Source organism: Eurosta solidaginis, chromosome 3 (genome assembly GCF_040869045.1).
Source record: "Eurosta solidaginis isolate ZX-2024a chromosome 3, ASM4086904v1, whole genome shotgun sequence".
NCBI classification, from domain to species: domain Eukaryota; kingdom Metazoa; phylum Arthropoda; class Insecta; order Diptera; family Tephritidae; genus Eurosta; species Eurosta solidaginis.
The window spans coordinates 204,111,079-204,124,916 of record NC_090321.1 but is presented as its reverse complement, the minus strand read 5'-3'; positions in this window follow the sequence as shown (position 1 = coordinate 204,124,916).

Below are 13,838 nucleotides of genomic sequence, written 5' to 3'. Positions count from 1 at the left end.
TAGTTTATGTCGTCACGGGGTACCGTTATGCGAACACAATTAATATACTTTGTGAGCTCTGCACAGCTGAGTATAAACAATCTCTGAATGATCCGCTAATGGTCCCGAAATATGCTACCGCTCACTTTTGTCTACCTCGATGTCAAGAAAGGCGCCGAACTTAAATTCTTCGACCGTTTTCAATAGGCATGCTGTGATGCCGGCAGGGACCCTAATCCTGTACACCTCATTCAGGTATCCAGAAACTATGTGGTACTGATTGCTTTGAAGTGCTTGGGAGGGACGTATTCCGCCTTTGCAATACAGCGGAACTAAGCCATATTCTATGACTTTAAGATGTAACCCAAACGATAGGACCCGCATTCTCATAGAAATTAAAGATTTGATATCCCACAAAAATTGCCTTTTTCACAGAAGACGCGAATCCCTATAGAGACATTAAATAACGACAGCGTAGTAAGAGACTCTTGTGCACCCAAGAAATCAGAAAAATGAGTATTGTCGAACATCGCAACCATTCACACCCGCTAATTCTCCCAAGGGACAGTATTCTCCAAAAAAGAGCTCCTTAAAAAGAGTTTTCTTGCGCTTCGCAGGCTCGTCGTTTTCGCAGAAGCTTGTACAGAATTCTCGTTGGCTTTTCTGATCTCTGACTGATAAGTACCCAACTTTTCTTTGCAGTGTTCCGAGTTCGAGTATATTTTGCTCCTTCTGATTCTATGAAATTAAGGTTTTCGTACGCACAATGCGTATCTGCATTATTTAAATCCAACCTATATGGGAAAAGGTAAGCAGATCGTATTTGGAAAACTTTGAACCCTCTTAATATGCTTCTGATTAAAGTTCCTTCTGATTATAAAATTTCCACTTAGTACTTATATGGTTACGACTAGTAATTTTAGCAGAACTAAGTTCTGAAGAATAGGCCAGGTTACCATAGAAGGAATGCTCAGAAAGTACTTTCTAACCGGATGTGGTTCATCCTACGATACAAGCGTGCAACACGCATTGGGTTCCCACACATAGAAATTCAAAAAAAATAAGACTCAACTCTTTCATTGATATCATAGGCCCCATCGACATAGAGGATGACTCTCGATAAAGATAAGTACCAATAATTTTTCAGTAGAACAATGACGTGTTATTGTAGTAAATTGTGTTGGGTAATTAGTTGTAGTATTAAATAAGTGTGTGACATAAAAAAATTTTATTAAAATTAATTTAGCAAATGTGAAATAATGACGACTTTTGCAAAGATCCAGCAGTTGGCTGATTTCTCATAACATTGCATGTGTGTATGTGTTGATGATTAGCAGTTAGGTGTTACGACGATAAATGTCTATATTTAAGGTACTGATAATATGTTAAAATTATAAATAATAAGTTATTGTAATACCTTGGGACCTGTTGCCAATTTCAGTAGTGAATGCAGGTGGAAAATTTCTGTACGTCAGAAGGACCTTCAATATTAAATGTTAACGTGTTGCATGTGTTTCATACTTATATAACACCGTTTAGTAAAAATTGATTGATAGTTGATGAGATCTTTGATTACGTCTATGAATACAATTATTTGGGTTTTCGGTGTAATTTAAAGACATTTATATTGTAACGAATTTACTTGCAAATCCTCTTATTTGCAACCTTCTGCTAAGTTCGATCACTAAACTGTTGAATAAATAACTCCAATATGTAATAATGCAAAATGGCCTTTATTAAAGTACTTCACAATAACACTCAAACTGTGCAACGAATAGCTTGCTTAATAACCAAACTGATTGATAGCTCAAATGACACTCTACTATTCAAAATAATACTGCTCTTGCACGCTAGATAGCGTCTTAGTCGAAACTGCTTGACAACTCAAATCAAACTGAATTCCAGCGCCTCTAAAACTGCCGTCTTTTATACTCTCGGATTTCAACGTTCGCATCTTCTAGGCGCTTCCAGGATCTACTAGTTCAGCAGCTCTCAAACTTCTCAGCTGTAACTACAATTGCACAATTTTATAGTTTTTCTCATTGCATACTTTCAGGAGTATCTCAGATATATGCATGTGTTTGTGCATTGACTCTCCGCTGCTCGTATACGTACATGGTACATATATGTAGACGCAATTATTGTTTCATTTATGTAGATACATAATGATTGAATTATTGATGTGAATTCACGTCACTGCTTAGCATCGTCTTAGAGACGATAGCATCGCTCAGTGCTGCTAACATTCGTTACACTGCCCTCCACCTAAGTCTGATCGTCCCGATCAGACAAATCTCTCGATCTAAACGCTGCTAGCATCGCCAAATGTACCACTCTTCTATTTCGTGATTTCCCAATTGCTTGTATACGGTAGATGACATCACTGATCGTCTTCACAACTCTGTACGGGCCTTCCCAACGGCACCGATATTTGGATGGAACACCTTTCGGCCGGTGAGGGTAGCATAGCAGTACCAAATCTCCCTCCCGGAAACCTTCCGAATTATTTTCCTTGTCGTACCTGTGTTCCATCTTACTACTCATTATTCTAGATCGATCCCTCGCACTCTGTTGCTTGGCCAATGAAGAACTACTTTGTAGAGCTTGTTCTTGACGAATTGGCTTCACATACTCAGTATCGTTCCGACGTTTTCCAAAAGAAATGCGCGCTGGCTTCAAACCATCCTTGCATTCTTTCTGGAAGATTCTTTTAGTCATTTTAGTGCGTTCATCAGGTTTTGTCAATGCCAGTGTTTCTCTCGCAGGTACTTTTGATTTCCCTTTATTTGGCCCATTCGAGCCATCAACTTTTGCTCGATCTATTTTCCTTGACTTTCGTGGTCTCCGTCGAGTCTTTTCCACCAGTACTCGGTTACTACTAAACCCTTTCTGCAAACTGAAGTTAAGTTGTATATCCTGGTTCTTATAACGCATCACCCTTCTCTGCATATCGATCTTGATGTCGGGGTCAACCATGAAGTCCACTCACAATATGACTTCTTCAACGATCTTCGCCACAACGAATTTGTGTAGAACCGTGACCTTTCCAATCAAGGCTTCACATATCACTTCTCCCTGAACTTGGTTATACTCGCCAGTGACCGTACGCAACCTTGCTCCAGGTAACGGTTTTACTTTCCTGTTGACCAAGTCAGATCGGATCAATGAATGAGATGCGCCCGTATCTACAGTCAGTACACGCTCCTTGCCATCTACATTCCCTCTGACGGTAAGACTGCTTGATTTCCTTCCAATTTGCGACACAGATATCACAGGACATTCAATAGCCGAGGCAAGTTTTCGTTCTTTACATCCGACACGCTCTTGCTCATTTCCTCCAGCTTTGCGTTTACGGCCACCCACATTGTTGGAACTATTAGGACCAAGATCGCAATGACGTGCAATGTGACCGGGCTTCCCGCATTTGAAACATTTGATAACTTTTTCACTCCGCTTTTGCGATCCTTTCAGCGCCTCCAATATTGCGTCTACCCACTCTGGCCTTTCTACTTCCACACGGCGTGCTTTGAAAACTGGCTTACACAGAAGCGACGCTGTTTCATGAATCAGAGCTTGTGACACCATTTCTGCGAATGTTGGCTTTGGGTTTGCGTATGTAGCTCGCTTTGTTTCGACGTCCCGTATGCCATTTATAAAGCTCTGAATCTTTACCCTTTCAGTGTATTCCACGGGTGCGTCCGCATTCGCTAAATGTGCTAGCCTTTCAATATCCGACGCAAACTCTTGCAATGTTTCACCAGGCCTCTGGAAGCGGTTCAGCAACTCCATTTGGTATATCTGTCTCCTATGCTCAGTTCCGTATCGTCTCTCTAGAGCGCCCATCAATGCTTCATAACAGTTCCGTTCGCCCTCTGGAATGGTTTGTAAAATCTCAGCTGCAGGCCTTTCAACGCCATGAACAGTGCAGCAACTTTATCTTCAGCATTCCAGTTGTTCACTGCTGCGGTCTTCTCAAACTGTATCTTAAAGACCTGGAAAGGAACAGAACCGTCAAAGGATGATGTTTTTACCTTTGGATTGCTTGCTGAAACAGCAGGGCGATTTAATTGCAACTCTTGTATACGATCTTTTAAAGCATATATCTCGGCCTCCATTTTATCTTTTCGACCACTGAACCCTTCCTGAAACTGCGTTAGTTTCTCTTCCATACGCGATTCTAGTTGTGAAGAGATCTGTGATGATACCTGTGCTGAAATTTGTGTCGACATTTCTGATATACGTGCCTCTTGTGCTTCAATTTTAGATGTTATTTCTGACATTTCTGAGATACGTGTCTCCTGTGATTCAATCTTCGCTGTTATACGGTTCTCCTGCGATTCTAGTTGTGATGTCATATATGTCTTCTGTTCTTCGAGCTGTGCTGACATATTTGTCTTCTGTTCTTCGAGCTGTGTTTCCATCTTGGATGTAATCTGTTTCGACATTTCTGACATTTGCGACGACATTGATGTTACTGTCGATGTTTGTGCAGATATTGCAGCCAAAATCATGTTCAAGTCTGTGCTCGTAACTTTCTGCGATGTTTCGTTTTTCTCTTCAATTTTTGTTGTTGTCTCGTCGCCATCAGGATAAAAGACATACTCGTCCACATCGATTCCTTCTGCTTCCATAGCCTCTCGTAGCCGTGCCTGAAGTTCGAGCTTAACGCCGCTTGTATTCAATCCACGGCTCTAACTACTCCTTCTTCAGTTGCTGGGTCTTCAATTCATTGAACTTTGCCATGTCCTTGTTGTCCTCCGGAATTTATTCAACAATTCCTCTTCTGACACCAATTGTAACGAATTTACTTGCAAATCCTCTTATTTGCTACCTTCTGCTAAGTTCGATCACTAAACTGTTGAATAAATAACTCCAATATGTAATAATGGAAAAATGGCCTTTATTAAAGTACTTCACAATAACATTCAAACTGTGCAACGAATAGCTTGCTTAATAACCAAACTGATTGATAGCTCAAATGATACTCTACTATTCAAAATAATACTGCTCTTGCACGCTAGATAGCGTCTTAGTCGAAACTGCTTGACAACTCAAATCAAACTGAATTCCAGCGCCTCTACAATTGCCGCCTTTTATACTCTTGGATTTCAACGTTCGCATCTTCTAGGCGCTTCCAGAAACTACTAGTCCAGCAGCTCTCAAACTTCTCAGCTGTAACTACAATTGCACAATTTTATAGTTTTTCTCATTGCATACTTTCAGGAGTATCTCAGATATATGCATGTGTTTGTGCATTGACTCTCCGCTGCTCGTATACGTACATGGTACATATATGTAGACGCAATTATTGTTTCGTTTATGTAGATACATAATGATTGAATTATTGATGTGAATTCACGTCACTGCTTAGCATCGGCTTAGAGACGATAGCATCGCTCAGTGCTGCTAACATTCGTTACAATATGCATTTTAAGCGGGGATTACCCTTATTGCTTTTTGAATATATGAAAACATTTATTTGAAGCAATTTTTAATTTATAATTTATTTAATAATTTGGAAAAATTTAAACAACGTGACATCAGGACGGACAAGGCGACAGCTGTTTCGATTATACCTTGTAATTCTCTTCGTATGTCCGTCCGTCTGTCTGTTTGAACGCAAACTAGTCCCTCAAATTTTGAGATATCTCAATTAAATTTGGCACAAGGATGTATTTTTGTATTATATTAGACATTTGTCGGATCCGGTAGGATCGGACCACTATAACATATATCTCCCATACAACTGATCGTTCAGATAAGACGATTTTGGTCATTCCTGTCGCAATTAAGAAAGTATAAACGTGAAACTCGGTGATATATATTCTAATATATCATAGAAGATATCCTGAAAAAATCACTTTGATCGGAGCTATATATAGTTATATCCCATACAACCAATCGTTCAGATAGAAAGATTTTGGGCCATTTCTCCCTTAATTTAGAAAGTATAAACGTGAAACTCGGTGATATATTTTTTAATATATCATAAACGATTTTCTGAAAAAATCACTTTGATCGGAGCTATATATAGTATATATCCCATACAACCGATTGTTCAGATAGAAAGATTTTTGGCAATTTCTCCCTTAATTTCCAATATAAAAACGTTAAACTTGGTGATATGTAATCAAATATATCATAGAAGATTTAATGAAAAAATCATTTCGATCGGAGCTATATATAATATATATCCCATACAACCGATATTTCAGATAAGGTGGTTTTTTTTCATTTTTTATTTTATATTTATCTTGAAAATCGTTTAGGTATGTACATCTCTTCACTATATATTTCTTATCTTATACATCCGATTATTTGGAGATTACGAACGGGATAAGATTATTGTTCAGCCCCATTCATGAAAGGTATGAAGTCTTCGGCACAGCCGAAGACATTCCCGTCCTTACTTGTTTTTACTTTTTTTCGACTTTGATTTTTAAGGGTTTTTCATGACCTACTAAACAAATTTTCATATGTATGCCCTGTCCGACCCAAAAACATCCGCTAAAACGTTGTCGATAACACCCTAATGGTTACCCTGGTTCATATTTATGTGGAAATATTCAAAAATAGCGAAATAAAACAATCTGCTATCTCCCCAAGGAACTTCTGACGGCATAGTCAAAAGGGGAGGAACTATTCCTGGATATGCACATGTGCAGCACTTTTCTTTTTTCTGAGAGCCACTTTGGTTACTTTCGGGTGGCCGAGTAGAACTTTAAGCAGAGAGAAATTTCTGGATCTCTCTCTTTCAAAACTGGCGCCGCATCCCTTCTAAGGACATCAGCATATCATTTTCATTAAACGGCGCAGATTGTTAGTTAGAAAGCTAGGTAATACGCTTTGAAACAAGTATTGATGCGCCATCACTTCTCGGCACACCCTATCAGTCACCTACTTGACGATGACCATCCCTCTGGTAAACTCGCGTTACTCTAGCAATAACTACTCACGTTCCTATAGCGCGCAGAAGCCAGCCTTTAAAATTTTTTCAGACGCGACTAGAGCTCCGATTGTATATTTTTGACCCCCTGTGCGTTAGGGGTTAGAATATGCCCACGTTAGGTATACCGGTCGTAAAAGGCGACCATAATACCATGGGTACCCAATCCATGAGTAAGGTGTTTAACTCGAAAGGTAGCAGGGTGGACGCGGTGTATCACCCTGTGGGACCCTAGGCAAGGTCTTTATAAAAACTGCTACCGCGGGAGCAGGAGAAGCCAGTGTGATCTGGTGCACTGCATCGAACGATGATTTGTACTCAGGTCTCACCTCCTGTCCTGGGATGGCCCCCTTGTGGGAGCATCGCGGTGGCTGTGGTTTCAAATAGAGTTCACTTATGACACACGCTCTGAGTAGACTTGTTTTCCCTTGGGGACCCAAGACCCAAGGGAATTCGGTCTCATGCTTGCCACGGCAGTCCCAATTTCATTGAGAAACTGACCCTGAGGGGCAGATGATAGGTTGGTCACATCCCTTAATTTGTGACAAATGCTGCAAATAAGTTGACGAAAGATGGTGAAGGAACGCATGTCTATCGTCAGCCGAAAACAATCGATAATTGTACGAGTGGGCCGGTGCTCATCTCGTCTTTTGAGATGTTTGAGGCTGCTTTAGACTGCGTAAGCGAATAGGAGGCGTTCGCTGTGTGGATGACCACATCCTATATGTGGTAGATTTGACGTTGTAAAATCACTGCAGAGTGGCGGACTGCAGTGCAAGGATATTGCTGGGGCAAGTACTCGGTACTTACAGGTCTGTGAGCGGAAAAGGTTGGCCACATCCCTTAATTGTGGTAGGAGTGTGTATGGAGGCAAATCGGTGCATAATTGTTGCGTAATTGAGTGGAAATTGGAGCGAAATTAGTAGCAAAAATGGAAGCCAATAGTAGACAATATGGCACACAATGTTTGTCAACGTAGTGTGGCCTCAAGCGATGTCGAGGGGCATTGTTGAGGCGGGCACTCGGCACTCACAGGTCTGTGTGCGGAAAAGGTTGGTCACATCCCTTGATTTAAATTGTGATGGTGTTTTAAGACGGAGCATAATTGGATGCCAAGCTCACTTTGTTTGTCAACGTAGTGCGGCCCTTTAAGCAATATCTAAGCAAAACCAAGCTCCGTCGTTAACAATGTATTTATACATTGTTGTAACACTGCAGGACAGAAAAGGTTGGTCACATTCCTAAATTGCGACAAAAGCACAATATCTCAATCTGGTTAACTTGTTAATCAGATATCGAGATATCTAAATCAATGAAAGAGGGACTCTGAGGCAAGCACGGAACTCGCGGTGGAGTTGCCGTGCAACCGGGTGCCATTACCCGAAAATGGAAGAGGAGGATGGATAGTCCTCCTCGGCCAAACCAAGGCTGGTTGACTTGAACACCCCAGCTCACCGATTTGGTACCAACTTGTTGGGCCGAAGATCAACGGACATTGATCTGTGTTTTACACCGGAGGTAAGTCTTCACGACAGGGACTCCCGTAATACACGTTCTTTCGTCTGTATATTTTTGAAATGGCGGGCGTCGCTCTCGTCTACGATGGGATGATCTTTATAGTGAAGTGACTTGTAGTGGGTTGTTCATATTAGGATGGCAAGTTCTGTAATTTTTGAGGAACCACGTTAGTGTGAATTATCAGACGCAGCGTATCTTATCTGTGAGTCTGGATTGACATAGAACGCTTTCTAGCGTCAAAGCGAAGAAAGCGAAGAAAACGGTAAAGCGTTTCATTTTTATCTTATGGCGCGGTTAAATGAAGAAACGGGACAAAAGCGTTTATATTTTTCAGGCTTATCTGTGACTGAACACATATCAATTCGGATGCTTCTACTGCCAAATGTCACTGAATCTGTGTGACATATAATAGTTGGAAGCATTCACAAATTACATACAGTAGTAACGCGATTCTTACACGTAATAGAAACCGGGCTCGGTGCAAGTTTCGAGGTTATCACAAGTACTAAGCTTTTTTTCGTATGAAATAAAAGGCAATTTTATGAAAGAATTTGGTTGGAAATTAAGTTTATTATTTTTAATATGTATTTTAATTCAAAACGCTTAAGTTTAATTCGTTCATATACATAAATATAGAAAGACATACTTTATGTGGAACTAAAAAAATTTTAAATTTTTGTTTGTTTTGTGCAAGCTCGCTTGTTCAGTATTACGCTGCTTCTAAGTCTCTGGAGCGTCATAATATCGTCTAATGATGCGTTATTTTGATCAGCCCATTCTAAGCAAATATTGTATGCTGATCTAGTCTCTTCCGACTTAGCTTCCTTAGAATGTCAGCTTTTTGTTTTATTGTAAGCAAGGTAAATTTTAGCGCTGCTATTATGAGACTGCACCACTCAATAAAACACCCGTTAAAACTGATTCAAATATCCAAAATACACGTGCGTAAGAAATTAGTCAATCACAGCAATTTATTAGCGAAATAAATCGGGACTTCCCCGAATTACCAAAAGAAACAAGGCAATGTCGCAAGTATCGAGTTCAAATTTTTTGGATGTCGCAAGTTCTGAGTATGTAATGGAAAAATTTTCTATGTTGCAAGAATCGAGGTGTGCAAGTACCGAGTATGTGCACAAATCGAGTTAATACTGTACTAATTAATTGGTTTATTTATAATGCAGGTATTTTTTTCTGTGACGAGAGCTTTGAATGAGTTTGCAATTGCCACAATTGTGAGATCTTTAAGACTAGCAGAACGGCAAGTTAATTTTTTAACTCACAGTTAACCTGACCTGAAAAGTTAAACTCATTAATTTTTGAGAAATTTTTTTAATTAACTCTGAGCTGGAAAAAAATAACTTGCCGTTCTGCAAGTCGCTGTGACAAAATCACAAATATTTCCTTATGTTAGTTCATATTTAGGGCGTTCTAATGAGCTATCCAGCTCTGGATCACCATCAAACGATACGGTCAGTTCCATGAAAGTTAAGGCCGTTGCACAATGAAATGCTTATATAGCCGCGTTTAACACAAGCTTATACATTTCAGTAACATCGCCACAATCAACCAAGATGTTGTATTTATAAATATGAAGGAAGTTCAGACATGGCAACTGAAGTTTATTTCTCCTTACCCATTCACATGCAAAATTTCGCGAAGCACTGTTACAAACATTCTCCCTATACAACAAAATTGCTCGCTAACATATTTTGTGTCGTATTCATTTGTTATATTGCAGTTTTAAATTGCGAAAAATATCAGAAAATTTACCAACTAGTGGGAAAAATAATTAACTTGTAAGTGTGCCAGCACCCTTAGCCAAAGCAAATGTCAAATTCTTCTTATGCTTTGCTTGCTACAAAAGTTGCAAGTTGGCTACTTTTCAATATCAGATCGCGTCAGTGTCGCTCAATCTACAGTTCTCCATAAAAATACATGCAATCTAATCACACTGCATAAGATTCAGTTAAACGCATCTAAATGAAAACTGCATATGTGACGGGGCTTTCAAGAGCACTCAACCGATGTGTACACATAACAGGGTGCCTCTTATTAACAAACTTTTCTCCCCGAATCGGCGCCTAAAATTCAAAACCACTCATCAAAGTAATAACTAGTATTATTAGTTCTTTAGAGTACTAATACGTTACAACTAGGATTGGCAGTTACAACACGTCCCAAAATGTCCGGAGGGATATCAGAAGACGCGTGTTGAACACAGTAACAATCATCTGAAGATTAATATGAAAATTGAACATCTGCCAGTAGTGGAATTCACTAACTTATTTAACCACATTTGCCATCTCTTTATTTGCGAATCGATAACTATAACGATTTCGTTATTCAGTAACTATTTTGTAACGATATTTGTTTATCGACGATCAGATGTGTTGTTAAATAAACAGCAAGTAAATTGGCTGCGTTAAACTCACGAAATTAATATTTCTGGCAATTTTAGTTAAAAAAGAAAATCGGAACTTTAAATTAATACTTTCAAACACGAAAAACTTACTTACTTACTTAATTGGCGCTTAACCGTCTAAACGGTTATGGCCGTCCAACAAGGCGCGCCAGTCGCTACTTCGCTCCGCCAACCGGCGCCAATTGGTCACACCAAGGGAGTTTAAATCGTTTTCCACCTGGTCCTTCCAACGGAGTGGGGGCCGCCCTCTACCTCTGCTTCCATAGGCGGGTTCCGATAGAAACACTTTCTTGGCCGGAGCATCATCTTTCATTCGCATAACATGGCCTAGCCAGCGCAGCCGCTGCGTTTTAATTCGCTGGACTATGTTGATGTCTGCGTACAGCTCGTACAGCTCATCATTAAATCTTCTTCGGTACTCGCCATCGCCAACGCGTAGAGGTCCATAAATCTTTCGAAGAACTTTTCTCTCGAACACTCCCAAAGCCGCTTCATCTGCTGTTGTCATGGTCCATGCTTCTGCCCCATATTGCAGGACGGGTACGATAAGTGACTTGTAGAGTATGATTTTCGTTCGCCGAGAGAGGACTTTACTTTTCAATTGCCTACCTAGTCCAAAGTAGCATTTATTGGCAAGATTGATTCTTCGATGGATTTCAGTGCTGATGTTGTTGCTAATGTTGATGCTGGTTCCCAAATAAACGAAGTCTTTTACTATTTCGAAATTATGGCTGCCAACAGTAGCGTGGTTGCCAATGCGCATATGCGCTGACTCTTTGCTCGATGACAGCAGGTACTTCGTTTTGTCCTCATTCACCATCAAACCCATCTTTACCGCTTCTTTTTTCAGCTTGGAGTAAGCAGAACTAACAGCGCGGGTGTTTAGGCCGATGATATCAATGTCATCAGCATATGCCAGTAATTGCACGCTTTTATAGTATATTGTTCCAGTGCGGTTAAGTTCTGCAGCTAGTATAATTTTCTCCAGCATCAAATTAAAGAAATCGCACGATAGGGGGTCACCCTGTCTGAAACCTCGTTTAGTTTCGAACGGCTCGGAGAGGTCCTTCCCAATTCTGACTGAGCTGATGGTGTTGCTTAACGTCATTTTGCACAGCCGTATAAGTTTTGCGGGGAAACCAAATTCAGACATAGCGGCATATAGGCAGCTCCTTTTCGTGCTGTCGAAGGCGGCTTTAAAGTCGACGAAGAGGTGATGTGTGTCGATTCTCTTTTCACGGGTTTTTTCCAAGATTTGGCGCATTGTGAAAATCTGGTCGATGGTAGATTTACCAGGTCTGAAGCCGCACTGATAAGGTCCAATCAGCCGGTTCACGGTGGGCTTCAATCTTTCGCACAATACACTTGAAAGGACCTTATATGCGATATTAAGAAGGCTGATTCCACGATAGTTGGAAAAACTGCTTTATTTATAAATCAAATGGCATTTGAGTACTTGGCGTACGTTTTATCACAAGATGAAGAATAACTAAGTCCATCGCCAGTGGACAGACACCTTCTTAGAGAAGTAGATGACCCATCCCATTTGAATGCAACGCAGTTTCGTGCTGTACCGACTAACCCCAGACTTGGCTCATGATATTATTTGTCAACTTGATGGTCAATTAAGGGATACAAGGATAACTGCGAAATCAACAGAGAAAAAAAAGAAATTGATACCGCATTTCCTTACCTTTTGTTAAAATAAGTAAAAGCTTCACAAAAATGACTTTTAAAAGCAGTTAATATACGGAATTTATTTATTTTTGGCATTCCTATTGTTCTTTTCGCATCTTTTAGGTTTCGTTAAGCTGTGATGCCACCTTTCTACTATTAAAACGAAATTTAAATGTCATATATTTCGAGTCGTTAAAACTAAGTTAGTAAATAGTACAATCGATAAGGCAACGGACAAAATCGTCAATAAAAATCTCGACAAATCGCATCGTTATAAGTTAGTGAACTCCACTACAGAAGCTATGTGCAAAAAACAGTTGCACATTTTGTTGTGAGTCTTACACATATTTTCCATATTTTGTTGTACTAAAAAAAAAAAAAATGTAAGGCGCGATAACCTCCGAAGAGATCTAAGGCCGAGCTTCTCTTCCAATTTGCATCGTGCTCCTCTTGATTTTCCCTACAAATTGGCCGGACGAGACCTACATGTTTTATGCCGACTCCGAACGGCATCTGCAAGGCAGATGAGTTTTCACTGAGAGCTTTTCATGGCAGAAATACACCCGGAGCGCTAGCCAAACACTGCCGAGGGGCGACCCCGCTTAGAAAAATTTTCTTTTAATTGAAAAACCTTATTTCTAAAATTTTGATGTCGCTTTGCCCGGGGTGTGAACCTGGGGCATACAGTGCGGTAGGCGGAGCACGCTACCATCACACCACGGTGGCCGCCACTGTTGTTGTACTACTCAAATGAAAAATGTATCGTTGTTCTAGAATATAATATAATTATTTTATGGCCTAAATAATTTGTTTTCAGACTTAAAGTAAAAATTTATGGGATGTCGAGTAGAAAAAAGTTGGTAAATACGGGACACCCTAGTGAATGTGCCTGTAAGTGCTACCAAGTAAAAAGAATCAGCTGTTAAAAATTTACCACAAATAAAATAATTTAAAAAAAATGTTTAAGTTAAACGGTTTTATTGAAAACAATACTTACAAGCTAGAAAATAATTAGGTAGGTCCTAGATACTAGTCATCACACTCCTCATCAATCTAGGGCGTTGATCATACAATTGAATAAAAGCGTTGGACGCGTGTATCCAAATATAGACCAAATCGGACCACAAATGCGATTTTTTTGAATATCTCGATCTTTGCGCCACCTAGCGGCGATTTTTTCACAGGTCGCTTTCTATTTTTGTATGGATTATGTGCCAAATATGAGCCAATTCGGACCACAAATACGATTTTTGTGAATATCTCGATCCTTGTGCCATTTTTTTTCATTGGTCGCCT